The following is a 16,402-nucleotide window of genomic DNA, read 5'->3' on the forward strand; positions in this document are numbered from 1 at the left end:
CCAGATATGGCAACTCACCTTAAATCACAGAAGTTGGGAGAAAGAGGCAAATCTCTGTGAGTTCAAGGCCTGCCTGGTTTACAAAGCAAGTTCCAGGCCAATGAGAGTTACATAAGTTACTGAGACACTGTCAGAAGGGAGAGAAAGAAAAAGACAAAGAAAAGAAGAAAGAGAGAGTGAGCATCATAAGGGATTGCACCTGCTTTCTAAACGATCCAGTCACATCAGCGTATCTGCCCAATTATGTAGAAAAGTTCACTTTGTCTGAGAAAGCACCAGATTGATTTCCAGAGTGGTTGTACAAGTTTACATTCCCACCAGCAATGGAGGAGGGTTCACCTTTCTCCACAACCTCTCCAGCATGTGTTGTCACTTGAGTTTTTTATCTTGGCCATTCTCATGGGTGTAAGGTGAAATCTCAGGATCATTTTGATTTGCATTTCCCTGATGGTTAAGGACGTTGAGTATTTCTTTAAGTGTTTCTCAGGCATTCTACATTCTTCTACCGTGAATTCTGTGTTTAGCTCCGTATCCCAATTTTTAATTGGATTGCTTGATTTATTGCTTTTTAACTTCTGTAGTTCTTTATATATTCTGGATATCAGCCCTCTATCAGATATAGGATCCTTCAGTCTGTAGGCTATCGTTTTGTTCTGATGACAATGTCCTTTGCTTTACAGAAGCTTTTCAGTTTCATGAGGTCCCATTTATTGATTGTTGTTCTTGGAGCCTGTGCTGTTGGTGTTCTGTTCAGGAAGTTGTCTCCTGTGCCAATGAATTTCAGGCATTTCCCCACTTTTTCTTTTAACCGGCTATACCACTCCTAGGCATATATCCAAAAAAGGCTCAAGTACACAACAAGACATTTGCTCAACCATGTTTGTAGCAGCTTTATTCATAATAGCCAGAACCTGGAAACAATCCAGATGTCCAGCAACGGAGGAACGGATACAGAAATTGTGGTACTTTTACACAATTGAATACTACTCAGCAATCAAAAACAAGGAAATCATGAAATTTTCAGACAAATGGTGGGATCTAGAAAAGATCATCCTGAGTGAGGTATCCTAGGAGCAGAAAGACATACACTATATATACTCACTTATAAGTAGGTACTAGACTTATAAGATAGGATAAACATACTAACATCTGTACACCTAAAGAAGATAAACAAGAAAGAGGACCTGGGTTAAAATGATCAATCCTCACTTAGAAAGACAAATGAGATAGACACTGGAAGTAGGAGAAAACAAATAACAGACAGAAGCCTACCACAGAGGGCCTCTGAAAGACTCTACCTAACAGTGTATCAAAGAAGATGTTGAGACTCATAAACAAACCTGTGGCAGAGTGCAGGGAATCATGTGAAAGAAGGGGGAGTTAGTATGATGTGGAGAGAACAGGAGCTCCACAAGGACCAAATATATCTGGGCACAGGGGTCTTTTCTGAGACTGACACTCCACCAAGGACCGTGTATGGATGTAACCTAGAACCTCTGCTCAGATGTAGATCATGGTAGCTCAGTAATCAATTGGTTTCCCATAGTAAGGGGAACAGGAATTATTTCTGACATGAACTCAATGACTGGCTCTTTGACCTCCCCCCACAACACACACACCATGAAGGAGGAGCAGCCTTGCTAGGCCACAGAGAAGGACATGGCAGCCAGTCCTGAAGATACCTGATAAGCTAGGATCAGATGGAAGGGGAGGAGGACTTCCCCTATCTATCAGTGGACTTGGAAAGGGGCAGGGAGGAGATGAGGAAGGAAGGTAGGATTGGGAGGGAATAAGAGGGGGGGCTATGCCTGGGATACAAAGTAAATAACCTGTGATTAAGATAAAAAAATAAAAATTATTAAAAAAGAAATTAAAAAAAGTTCACTGTGGTTTTTTTTAATGTAGTCTATTACTTAATGCAAAACACATACATCCAATTGAAATTATTTGTACCTGAAAGATAAAGAATGCTCAAATATGGCTAATAATACAATAATACTCATTAATTGAAGAAAATAAAAAGGAAAACTCGAAGATAGAAAGGTACGTAAGTATTTCTGACCTAAATACTTGTCTTACCTAAATACTTTAGGAAGTTGTGAGTTTCATCCTTTCAACATCATCGCGTGTTTTTACATGTCATTACGTAGTTTTAAAAATCATAAAATTTGTGGCTACTGAAGGAGATAATAAAACTTCTTAATCTACCATTGATGATTTCAGGTAAATTCTAATTATTTGTATCGACAATGCTGGGAAGAAAAAAACTGTATATAAATCTTCTGTGAAGATCACTTTTTTTTCCTCTCCAGGAAAAAATATTAGAGGCTATGAGCCCAGAGAGCAGGAAATTACATGACCATGGGATTTCTTTACTTATTCTGTGAGTATTAAAATGATTTGTTCCAAGTCTTGACCAATTTATGTGAAGAGGTGAAGTGGTCTGTGCACTGCTGAGCACTGAGCTACCCCCACACCCACACCCACACCCATACCCACACCCACACCCATGACACATCAGTTAGCTTTGGAAAAGAGATTTTGGTAAAAGGACATGTTCCTTGATCCAGCCTTTTTCTGGAATATGTGTTTCTTATCCTTTCAGCTGTGCAATTCCTCTATCTTTGGACCAGAATGTTCCTTAAGAAATGACAATGTCAAGGGCAATCTGTGGAAATCAGGAGAAGATGAGATGGGAATGCACATCTTTATTGCTTGAAAAATATCAGTAAGATAAGATAAACCTGATTCCTGGGGAGTTTCCAAATTCCTGTTTACCAATTGATTCATCTTAGAAATCAAGCCATAAAACATCAGGACAAGGGAGGGTCCTGATGACCAAGTCTGCTCCCCCACCAAGGCGGCCTTTACACTCCTGAAACTTTATGGCCTCCCTAAGTGACTCAAGAGATGGGAATTTCACCACTTCTCTTGAAAGATTTTTATTCTTTGCCTTTAAATCTCATCCATTAGGAAAGTCTTCCTGATGAAACATTTCCCCCTTTTCTTCAGTTCATTCATTACCCTTAGATAATCCCCTAAAGACCACCTTCGCAACCCCTCTTCTTCTTTGGGACTTATTCCTTCAATTATCTGCAAATGATTATCAGCCCCTACCGGCTCCTGCCCACTCCATACTGATGCATACATACTCCTAAGCTCTTCAGCCAACCTCCACACATGTAATTCTCTTAATCTTTCCTCATACATCAAACCTCCAGCTGCTTAATCATTTTAGCTCCTCTAATAAGCAGCAAATTTGAGCAGGGATTATGGTTTCCTTCTCAAGCTTTTCTCATGTCAGCTGCATCCCTTCTTCCCAGCCTCATGCCAGATCTCTGTATGCCAATAGCCATTCATCAGCAGAAATGAGGTTTTCCTGGAATGCTGTGCTCTATGGTGAAAAAGAAAAAAAAAAGGCCCTCTATCCATAAGTCATTTCTTGAATAAATTAATATTTACACAAACTATAATGAAGAGGAAAATTTCTGGAAGAAACTTGGAACTACCTTAAGATTTTTAACCCACTGAGAAACTTTTGAACTGTAAGTGCAAATTTCAGACTAATGTTTCTCTTAAACATGAATCATGAACTAGTAAAGGACAGAGACCCTCTTTTCATTGATTCCTCAAGCACTCTTTACATAATTGGCAGTTTTCTTGGTCACTAAAGGGACTCATGCACAGCACAGTCATCAGCTTTAGTCATCATAACCAGGTGAACCTTACCTCCATCTGCCTTGTGCCCTCTTCTCTCTGCTGTTCTGCTCTCTAAGGATCACAGGCATCTTCAGTTTGCCAAGACTTCATTAATCCTCTCTGCCTAAAAGAACCTTCTCTTTTGTGTATTTTCTTCCCCAAACCCACATACTTTCAAAATCTAGCATTAGCCCATTCCCTTCAGAAAACCTGCCTTAAATGCTAAACTTCAAAATTTTTAATGTGTCCACCACTAAAATATGTTTTATCTCATTACTCATTTGTTACTATTTAATGGTTTTTACCTCAGTATGGATTTGTTGTTTATTCATTATCTCCCCAAAGAATAAGTCCATTGTTTTTGTTGTTGTTGTAGATAGCAATGTGGTTATTTATGATATTTCTTTCTTCAAGGTGCAGTGGGAACCTCATGAGGAAACTCACAAGATTTGAAAATTTTTAAGCATTCATGAAACATTGCATTTATTGATATGTGAAAGTAGGCATACAATTATTAAAATTCAAAAGCTTCTTTCCTGTACTTTAGTTTCTACTACTGGAGAAAGGTAAAAATTAGCAACATCAATAGATCCATACTTCATATGGAACTTTTTCCATATTTTCTACAATTCTATCTATACCTGTTACCTCCTATAAAAGTCTATTTTTTATTTCCACTAGTATTATTCTACTTGTCTTCATTCTTTCATTCTCTCTCCCTCAGGAGTTAAAAAAATAAAGGCAGCTTTTCCAATTGTTGGAATACCAATTGCTGGAGAGCCTACTAGACCAAGATAAGCACCATTAGTCATTGTAGAAGTGAAATGGTCTCAAACTGTTCTCATCTACAACACCCTGCTCCTTGGCATTTGCTGTAGAGCTCTGCATGTACTGGACTTCACTTTTCTTTTTATTATTATTAATTTTTATTAATTTAATAAAATTTAGTTAGTTATCCATTTTACATCCCAATAGTAGCCCCCTCCATCCTCTCCTCCTAGTCCTTCCCTTGCTCCCTCTTCCCCCATCTCCCTCTCCTACCCCTCAGAAAGGGGAAGCTCCCCTAATAACCCGCCCCAGCACACCAAGTATCAGCAGGACTGATCACATCCTCTTCCATGGACAGAGTCCACGTAAGAGACAGACCCAAGTCCACTTACTAGGGAACCCACATGAATACCAAGCTGCCCATCAAGTACGTCTATGTAAGGGGCCTAGGTCTAATCGATAGATGGTCCTGAGTTGGTGCTTCAGTCTCGCAAGCTACCCTGGACCCAGGTTAGTTGGCTCTGTTGGTCTTTTTGTAGAGCTCTTGTCCCCTCCAGGTCCTTCTATCCTTTTCCCAACTTTCACAAAGCTCTCTGCTCTCTGCCCAATGTTAGTAGCCTGGACTTGAAGTATCCTTTGTAAATGTGCAGCATATTGCTGAATCACAGGCCCAAAGTTACCAGTAGCAGCCATAGTTTTCCTTTCAAGTGCGCTGTACTTGTCCCACTGTCACACAGCTCTTAAAAGCTCTACCGTTTCTTGCAATGGCTCCTAACTCAGGATGGCACTGCGCATCTCAATGATATCACAAACTCTAAGCCAACCTCCGAAACCTCCTGCATATGCAAATAAAAAACTACCCATTCAAGTGACTCTCATGAACAATAATTGTGGATGTCCAGAAATCCCTGACCTCCTACTGGCTGTAAATGGATTCATGCTTTTGGAATGTTTTCACTGTACAAAGAAAGGCTCCATGGATACAACCAGATATCTAAGCCCATGTGACAAGTTAATAGGCATCTAAAAGTTATATGTAGATATTCCAAAAAGACCTTCATCTATCTTCTTCCGACACTCACTCACTTCTGATGGCCTATAGCTATTCCCTTGCTGAGTCCAGTCTAAGAATAATAATGGCAAAACAAGCTATTACTTGAAGTTAAACTTTGTTGAAATCCATGATTCTTTTGACCTATTTTGGACATGTTATTGTTGAGTCTATTTTCTTCCTTGTGTAGCAAGAGCACTACTGACATCAATTAAATAGTCAGCAGAAAAGGCTATGGAATCAGGCTCTCTGGGCTGATTTCTCACCACTGAGTTCCCTTGAATAACTTAAACCTTTATCTCAGTCTCTTTGTGTTTTAAGTACCTTAGAGACACTGAAGTTCATGTGAGAGTTAAATGAGATAATGTGTGAATAGCACCTGGGTAAGTTATATAGAAGATACATATGTATGCATTTTGTTTCATTCTTAAAAATCAAACAGAGAAGTAGAAATTAATAACCAAGTCATAGGAAATTCTGAGATCAGTGAAAATTCAAATATATTTGACATTGTATCTTCCACAAATGTCTAAGAAAGCATTAGTTCAGGAAGTAATATCATAAACTATCTTATCTCTCTAATAAAAGCATAACAAAATAACACCACTACAATTTTCCAGAAAGCAGAGTATATCCTCTGTTGACATGTAAGAGGTTTTTATTTATTATCTCAGCTTCTAAGGATATTTCAAAACTAAATCTAAATTAATTATTTTCGTTTCTTTGTTTTCTGTTTTGTGTGTTGAGACAGTGTCCTACTATGTAACCCTGACTTAGCTGCAAACTCTCAGCAATCTTTATGCCTCTGCCGCTTGAATTCTGGGACTATCCACAAATAAACCCAGATTGTAGTGTTTTTGAGTAATCAATACAGATCTTTAAAAAATAAATAAATCTAAATGTAATAGGCATCAGTTATAATATATAACTGGTGAAGAAATGAAAACTTCTACTAAAAGCTAAATAAAGATCATACAGCTCTAAATTACCAACCCAGGAGCATCCATCCAGCAAATCTTGTTTTTCTTTGTTGATATACATTCTGTATTTCAGGGAAAGCTTGACCTAGTTTACTTTGGCCAAATCTTCACTTTACCTTCCTGGCCTTAGAACAAGAAACACTACAAATGTGTCTTGAAAGACAATGGGTACGTAGGAAAATGTGGACAGACTCATATGCCCGAAGCAACTATTCAAACCACAGTGCCAGTCTACGAGCTCCTAACTATGTCAAACACATGATTTTACATTTCAAAATGATAAGGGTGTATTTAATTTTTAAAAACGAGGAGCAAATGTCATTATTCATGCAACAGAGCAATAAAATATTTCCTCTCAAAAAATGTCTGACTTGAGAACAGATACCAGACAACAAATCTTTGAAAGTGAAACTGCCTCTGTATAAAGAGGTTGATATAATCTTAAGTGTAAATTCTTTAAAGTTAAATCTTGTCATAAAAATGTATTCTACTTTTACAATTGGAATATCATAACTGTTCCATGTGATATTGCAACATTCATATATAATGTATAGTAATCAGATGAGGGTAACTGCCACATCCACCAAATATTTATCATCTTGTGACATGGTATCTTTTTGTTTTAATTAGTCCAACTTCAAGAAGCTATTTTGACCCTCAGGATCCACACACAGTTCCCAGATAAGAACTCACTGCCTTGTTACACAGTGCTGAAACTTAGAACATGACAGAGTTGGACTTGGAATTCAATCCTTGTTCATTCCTTAGATGGATTGAGTCATTTCCTTAGCGTAAGTAGTTATTCCACAGACTTTCAGTAAAGCTGGATTTCAAAAATAAGCCCAGGAAAGATTAGAGATAACACTCATAAAGATTAGTGTTTTAAAATGGACTGGCTCTCTTCCTTGACTCAGTGTGAAAATGCCAAATAAGTTTAAATGCCCAAATTGCTTATAAGAGTGCATCTTTACAAATTGTATATATCACAGATAGATCAGTAAGCTCTCAATGATTCTGGAATCACAAGTATATAGACTAAAATATGAGTGTTATCTCTACTGTTTCCTGGGCTAATTTTTTAAACACATTAAATATGTAAATTTTATCCTTTTTAATAGTCAAAATTAAATTTCCAAGTTGCTGACACAAACTTGGAAAATTCTTGAAAATTTCTTTTTTAATAGAAAGAATGGATCCATGCCAGAATAATTTAGATTTTCAACCCTCATTACAAATAGTCAAAGCTGTTGATCAATGCTGTCCAAAAGGACTTCAGGGAATATTAGAATGAGTATCTTAGTTGAACAAACGCAAGATTAGAGCATGGCTAGTGCACCTAAGACACTGTGTTTTCAGTTTTACTAATTTTAATTCACTAAGTGGTAATAGATGATAAAAATGAAAACTGAATAGGCATCAGAAGAGGGAGAAAACAGGGAATAGGACAGGAGCCTACCACAGAGGATCTCTGAAAGACTCTACCCAGCAAATGCTGGGACTCATAGCAAAACTTTGAGCAGAGGGCAAAGAATCTGATGAAAGAAGAAGGTGACCTGGAGGGGACAAGAGCTCCACAAGGAAGCAACAGAACCAAAAAATCTGGGCAGAGGGGTCTTTCCTGAGGCTGATACTCCAACCAAGGATCATTCATGGAGATAACCTAGCACCCCTGCACAGATGTAGCCCACCGCAGCTCAGTGTCCAAGTGGATGCCCTAGTAAGGGGAACAGGGACTGTCTCTAACCTGAGCTCAGTGCCTGGCTCTTTGATCACTTACTTCCCCCTGTGGGGAGCAGCCTTGCCAGCCCACAGAGGAAGACAATGCAGTCAGTCCTGATGAAACCTGATAGGCTAGGATCAGTTTGAAAGAGAGGAGGACCTCCCCTATGAGTGGACTGGAGGGGGCATGGGAGGAGAAGAGGGAGGGAGGGCAGGATTGGAAGGGAATGACGGAGGGGGCTACAGCTGGGCTACAAAGTGAATACATTTTAATAAATAAAAAAATGAAAATGGTGAATCTTTCTAATGTCACAGCCATTCTCAACAATTATACTTCATAGACTAAAATGTCATTACTAATAATTGTGAAAGAGGAAAGATGAGGAGGCTTACTCCTGTAATCCCAGCACTTAGGAGGTGGAGGCAGCATGATCAGGTGTTCAAGGTCTTCCTTGAACACAGAGGGAATTCAATGCTAGCCTGTGCTATATAAGACCCTGTCTCAAAAACCAACCAAAATGTTTTATGAAATATGATTTTTCTATCATGCATTATCAGGATCTCTTCAAAACATCTCTAGACCAACAGAAGTAAATTTTAAAAATTCTTTACTTGTTTTTAGTGTAAGTTAAAGCAACTGATAGTTGCAGAGTATATTTCCCTTCTTTCAAACACCACCATAATTTGAGGATTAAAGGTATATTAGCTTCTTCTAAGAAAAGATAATATCTAGGCAACCAGGAGGAACTACCTCTGCCTGGGAATGCCTTTTGAACCAAAGCCCATAGTCTGACCACAACATAATTTCCCGGTGTCTGTATAACACTGAATGGCTTGTTGGATTAACATCATTTGTGAGTTACTAGGGTTTTCTCCCTACTCAAGATTGCTATAACTGCTTGCGTCATTAGAGCTGCTTGGATGATGTTAAAATAAAAACAACTCATAAAAGAAAAAAAAAATACATCGCTCTTGGACCAGAGTTCTGAAAAGACATTTCATTGTTGAGGACGAGTCATAACGGGGGAAACTTGGTAGGTTTCCTGGTTTGTTTAAAATAAAATCTTAATGTGAAAACTAAGAAGGTAAAAGCAAAATCTCCTTTTCTTCTGCTTTTGCAACCTCAGATAAGGTCCATTATTATCTAAAGCCCTCTGAATCTGCGGGAAAGACTCATCTACAGGTTGGACTTGTGTGGGGCAGAGTGGGAGTCGTGGGGGAGGGGAGCAGAGAATATTCTCAGTGTGGTGTACTTGTGTTTGCGTATCTAAGATTGAGGAAACTGTGGGGGTGAGTTTTAAAAAAACTAATATTATTTGAGGGTTCTCACATTTGTAAAAGTAACAAATCACACAGCAATCCCAACACCTGTTTTGTTTCGTTGTTTTTTTCTTTGCTTGCTACTATTCCTGTGGCTTTAGAAACACCAGTGTTGTATGGAGAGAGTAAGCTCTACTCTACAAACTCGCAGTTGACAAGCAGTATACTAATCAGAAAGCTTCCTTCCGTAATTCAGCCCAACTTGGCTTTTGTTTCTTCACTCTACCTGTGACTCACAAAGCAAATCAGTCTTTTGGGAACACCCATTGTGTTCCTGGGCTAGAGACTATGTGAGAACATAGTGCCAAGACGTGGAAAGCAGAGGCCATCTGGTCTCTGTCATCAGTTATCCCCTGAGGGAGGGACTGTGCATAATGTCCATTGTTCTAACAGGTCCGCAGTGATCTGTCCACTCAGATGCTGATGCGGTGCTCATTCCTGTTTATATGATCTCTTCATCTCAAGGCTTACTTCACCAGGTACAAACCATGCTCAGCTCGTCAGCTTCCGTAGTAATGTCTGTGGCTATATACACAATTCTACCAAACCCTCTCCACAACCTGCCTTCCTATCGGGCCCTTCTCCTGACAATGAAGTTCCTGTGCTCAAAGTCCATAAGTCTAGCTTCTGTTTTACCAAATCCCTGTGGCTCTAACTACACCTAAGGCATAGGGCACCTCTCCCCAAGACCCACCTGGGTCTTGCTACATGCTGGAAACACTTCTCTTTCTTCTTTCCACCCACTCTGGTCTAGACAAATACATTTCATTAGTTACTTTGATTACAACTGTGGCAAATGACTGACAAGAACAAACTTAAGGAAACTAGGTTTTACTCTGGCTTCCAATGAAAGGGAACTCATGCTGTTGTGGCAAGAGAGGCATGGTAGCAGCAGAGGTCATTGTGTCCAGTCAGGAATCAGAGAGTGGTGAGTTCTTCTGAACCAGCTTTCATTTGTGTGTCCAGTGCAGGACTCCTACCCATACATAAAATGATGCTGCCTATGGTCAGGCTGAGATGAGTAGAGGTACTCAATATAATCTCTCATAGCCATGTTCAGAGATTTATTTCTAACTTCCATTGAGCTGGCAATCACAATTAACCATCACACTCATGTTCATCAGAGCTTTAAGGGTTTTTTTGTTTTGTTTTGTTTTGTTTTGTTTTGTTTTGTTTTCATCAATTACACTTTATTCATTCTGCATCCCCCCATAAGCCCCTCCCTCCTCCCATCCCAATCCCACCCTCCCTCCTCCCTCTGCTTGCATGCCACTCCCCAAGTCCACTAATAGGGGAGGTTCTCCTCTCCTTTCTGATCTTAGTCTGTCAGTTCACATCAAAAGTGGCTGTATTGTCCTCTACTGTGGCCTGGTAAGGCTGCTCCCCCCCCCCCCAGAGGGAGGTGATCGACATAATCTGATTGGCCTGCTCTTTGTTTTGTTTTTGACAACTAGTCACATTCAGCTTTTGAAAAGTAAGGTCACAAACTTTCTTCTTCTTCTTCTTCTTCTTCTTCTTCTTCTTCTTCTTCTTCTTCTTCTTCTTCTTCTTCCTCTTCCTCTTCCTCTTCCTCTTCCTCTTCCTCTTCCTCTTCTTCTTCTTCTTCTTCTTCTTCTTCCTCTTCTTCTTTTGGTATTGTTGACATCCCAGAAACTAGAATCAAAAAAAAAAAATGAAAACTACTAGAATTTAGGTTTAAAGTAGTATCAGATGTGAAAGATAAAGATGGAAGAAAAAATAAAAATTTTAATACATTTGTTAAGTGCAGATATTTGTATCTGCAAAGTAGAGAAGGATTTTGGCAGATGATAATGCTGTACTTAGATATGTGAACAGATGAAGCCAAATGTAAACCCACAATGGTCTCTGTTTCCACAGCTGACAAGTCTCTTGGTCCTGAGCATCGTCTAAGGTACCTATTTATCTGGAATGTGAGATGCTGAAACAAGGTCTTACATCTGAACATTCTTCCTCAATCACAAATCATTTTCTCATTAGATCCATGTCAAGGATGATGCAGAAGAAACTCCTACACCAGCTAGGGAGTGAAGTAAATCCAGGCTGATGGCAAGTAGCCTTGCTTTCTATACTACAAAGAGCAGGAAAAAAAAAACTTCATATTTTCAAACTGATTTACTTTAAATTTAGCTTTTTCTTTAATTAAAAATTACATCACTTCCCCCTTCTTTTTCCTCCCTTCAGTCTCTCTCATATAACCTTTTGCTGCCTTCAAAATTATGCTCTCTTTTTTACTTGTTAAATGTGTGTGTCAGAGGTCTTCCCAGAGACCCATACTCCAACCAAGTACCAGGCATAGAGATAACCTAGAACCCCTGAGCAGATGTAATCCATGGCAGTTTAGTGTCCAAGTGGGTTACATAGTAATGGCAAGAGGGATTGCCTCCAACAGAATCTGATAGGACTGCTCTTTGATCACTTACCCCTGAGGGGGGAGCAGCCTTGCCAGGCCACAGAAGAACACAATGCAGCCACTCCTGATGAGACCTGATAGACAAGGATCAGAAGGAAGGAGAGGAGGACCTCCGCTATCAGTGGACTTGGGGAGGGGCATGCATGAAGAAGGGGGAGGGAGGGTGGGATTGGAAGGGGAGGAGGGAGGGGCTTATGGAGGGATACAAAGTGAATAAAGTGTAAAAAATAATAATTAAAAAAAATAATAAAAAGATTAAAAAATGTGTGTGTATTCATCCAGGCATATACACATGAATGTGTACACATGTATATATATATATATATATATATATATATATATATATATATATATATATATGTATATGTATATATGTGTGTGTATAAAATACTAGGGTCTATTTAGTGTTGCTCGTTATACGAAACAGCTTTGTTTATGTACTTTTTCACCTGCCTTTCACTGAATTAAAGCTTCGAAGGACAAGGTTTTTCCTGTCTGAGATCCCTGACGCACTTAATGTACTGTGTGGCTTTTAGACTTCAGTACCTGGGAGGAGAACCTTACCTCCACCACCCAAGGGTCTCCTTTCCTCTCAATCTACTGTCAACTTCCTTTCCACTTGCAGGTCTCCTCATTGAACACTCCTGTATGCTGTGGTTCTGAAAATTTAATGACAAATTTTGTTGATGGCAATTTAGAATACAATGTTGGAAACTCTCTGTGCCTGTCTCCTCTCTTCACTTCACTCTTTTGTATAGTTTATTTCTCTATCTCTTGCAAAGAATTTATAAAATTGTATGATTCTATACCGTGTACATTTCCAAGGTAAAGTCTATCTCCTCTTCCTCATCCACATCAATGAATATTATTTACTAACTTTGTTATTATCCAGGATTCTACCAGACAATATACTCCATTGCTAAAAAATGCAATTTCAAAATCCAACATGCAGTAGTGAGTGGTCAGCAGTGTGTGTGTGTGTGTGTGTGTGTGTGTGTGTGTGTGTGTATGTGTGTTTATAAATTTGGTTCTCTGTAACAACTTAATTGGAAAAAGTAGTTTTAAAACTAGTGTTAAAACAAAGCTTAAACTTTAAAACATTGTTATCTACTATGATTTTTCTGAATACTTCTCTTATTTGTCTGTGAGATATAATCTTTATCACTCTTTCCAAATCTTGATTTCAACAGTTTTTTTTTTCCATAGGCAGTGCAGAAAATTTTACAAAATCATTATTTTGTGTGCACTGACGTAAAAATACAGATTTATAAGCCTGTTACAATTATTAATGCAAATCGTGAACATTTGTATTTCATCAAATGTATACGACACTCATGCTTGTTTTTATTTTGTTCTTTAATTAAGTAGGCCGTCAAGACTGATTCATACACATTTTTTTTCAGAAAAAAAAGTCTAGCCTCCAAATATGTCCTGCTTCATCTTGTAACTCTTTTGCAAATCATTATTACATTGAGAGATGGGGATAGTAAATAAAGCTTGCAAATAACTACAAGAAGCTTGATATATTCTACCTCCGTCAGGTATTTCTGGCAAACTATGTCATTGTACATGACAACGTTCTACTTTGGTGTGACACTGTTATTCAGCTAATCCTTGAGAAAATGCACACGCCATGGTTTATTCACTTTGGAAATTATTTCAGAGTGAAAAGTGGCCTCCAAAATAAACCTGTTTTAGCTGCACATAACATTTTCCCCAGAAGTGCCTATAAAGTCTGCTAAAATAAGAAAGTGCTCATTATTTTTGATAAACAGTGAAGACTGGAAATTCATATTTCATTTTAGTACCACAAGTGTGGAGCAGAGCTACAGTAGCAGGCTTTTTCTGCACAACATAATGGCCTATTATTTTATGAATTACTATTTACTTTGTGTCTGTAGCTCAGCCCTGAGTAAATTCTACTTTTTCTTCTATTGCTAGCTAAGTGGGAGGAAAATTACCTCCAACCACACCAAGTGTCAAAGCTGCCTTAAAATCTTGCTGTTAAAAGGGGTGTATAAGCACCAAAAAGTCTGAAGCATTTAAGCATTCACAGTGAAGACATACAGGACTGGGTTACGTAGTTTGTGACAGAAATCTTAAATTAGTCCAGCAGCATGGATGGGTAACTTTCCCATAGGCGACAAGAAAAACATGCCAGTGTTTTAACTAGCGGTGATGGCACTCGGTAAATATCTAATAAAGGGGCAAAGAGTATATGAGTTTCTCCAATTTTGATTTTTTTTTCCTGGTCAGAACTTTGAAGTTTTTAAAGCTTTGTTCTCTTCCTCTCTGCCAGGCCAATAAAAAGAATTATTATTACTACCACATTTGTGTGTCTTGGATTTGAGTTTTGGCTAATGCAAGCACTTTTACAACATGATCTTGGTTGAAGGAGCAATTAGAATTAAGGAGTCTTATCCAACAATTACAGTACTTATTGCAGTTATAATAGTAACCGAGTAAGTTGATGACTTACTGAGTTACCCAACACTACATTTTTATTTTGCTTTTAAAGTTATCAAAAGCCTGATGCTGGAGGTTTGTAATGACTCTGTGGTAGCCAGATTTGAAGTCTGAAGCCTTGTCTGCCACACTGTTAGCCATCAAAGGAGGCCTGTCCCACCACGCTCTCTATTTTCACAACAGGATATCTGGTTTCTTTTATGAGGATACAGCTATGTTAATTTGGTTTAGTGGTTTGTTGGAGGTAAGCAGGCTCTTCACAGCACAAACATCAAAATCCCCTTAAAGCGGTTCCTTGTTAATAGCCGGAGTCTGATTGGCAGATTAGCATTGTAAAGTGTGATTTGGTTGGATAAATATGTTTAGTCTAGTAAGCACTTTAGTGATTGAGTGTCTGTTAATGGATAAAGGTGGATTATGGTGAAACCTCTACAGGCTGTCATTGGGCACTTAGCATCTGAGATGTCAAGAGCAATGGAAAACAAGCTGACACTACTACACAGCTGAAGGATTATAAATGCTCAAAATATTCAGTGCTAACATCAGAATTTAGGTTTCCAATATGAATTTCAATGTAACAGAAAGATGAGCGAATCAAATGGAAAGGCTTTTTGGATCCCCAAAGAAACAAAACATGCATGTCCCATGTACACTCTCTGAAACTGGACATCTTTTACAGTATTCGGGGATCAACGAGAACTGATGCCTAAGTTGTTCAGGATCATTCTTTGGTGTCTGAAAGAAGAATGGTAATCAAGGTCTTGGAGGTAGGCTTGTGAGTCATTAAAGAATGTGGGCACATCTGTCCATATGTACACAAGGTTGTACATAGAATTTTATACTTTTTGAGAAAAAAATACACTGTTGAAGTAATCAAGGCCAATTTCCTTCTTTCCATCCCCAAGCATCTGGAAATGAAGATTTTTGCCTTTCTTCCATTTGAAAAGGGTACTGGGATTCTTCATGAGAGCCACCAGAAAGAAAGAAAAAAAAATGTCACTTTTTCCTTCGCAGGTGAACACACGCAAAGGTATTTTTATGAGGTGAAAATATCAATTTACTCAAGGCCCTTGATGGTGTTTTAACATCCCAGGCTCTGAGGAGAGGATGCCGAGGGGGTGAGGGGTTGTTCCTAGCCGGTCATGAAGTGCTTAAGATTTCAGGAACTCTTATGGCTTCAGAGATTGGCTTTTCAAGTAAAGACAAACATATTTCAACCATCTTTCTTCACAATACTTCCAGAGCCTGTTCACAGTTCACAGATCCTTTATTAGAATCAAGGCCTTGGACGTCTATCATTCAACAGCACTGCTCAAGGCTTTACAACTCTAACTTATAATCTGTTACTCTAGAGCCAGACTGGTTTCTGCTAGGTGACGTGGTATCAAAACCCACATTCTATGAAGATGAAATGAAATGAAACCAGGTCTTCTAAAGAGAAGAAAGAAAACTTTCTAAATCTCTTCATCTTCCTTCATAATACATGAAGATGTCACTCTGGTACCCTCGCCACAGCTTTTTGTGCAGGGATGATTAGAGCCAGATCAGAAGAAGGGAGTTTTCATCCCAATGCAGGAAGAGAGAGACCTCCTATAGGTTGAGTATTTACAAATCCAACAGGCAGACACTGACAACTTAATATATTTTTTCCATCTCACCAAATTTGCTAGTGCAAGTCTAGATCCCATATCTTCACATCATCACTAATCCAGTCTTCTACACCCACCCCCGCACTAATCAAATGTTCCACAGAATTGTCTGGTCCAATCACCTTTCAAGACCCACAAGAATTCACACTTCCCAGGAGTCCTCCTGCTTTGCTATAACCTAGTACAGGACACAAAGCCTCTTTGCCCATAGGTCAATCCTGCTAAAGATCCACTTATAACCACTTTCATGTCTACTCCTTCAAGAATTCCTTTCTTTTTTAAACTGTATGTATATATGTATGTATGTATTTACTTTAAC

Source organism: Meriones unguiculatus, chromosome 4 (genome assembly GCF_030254825.1).
Source record: "Meriones unguiculatus strain TT.TT164.6M chromosome 4, Bangor_MerUng_6.1, whole genome shotgun sequence".
Taxonomy (NCBI): Eukaryota; Metazoa; Chordata; class Mammalia; order Rodentia; family Muridae; genus Meriones; species Meriones unguiculatus.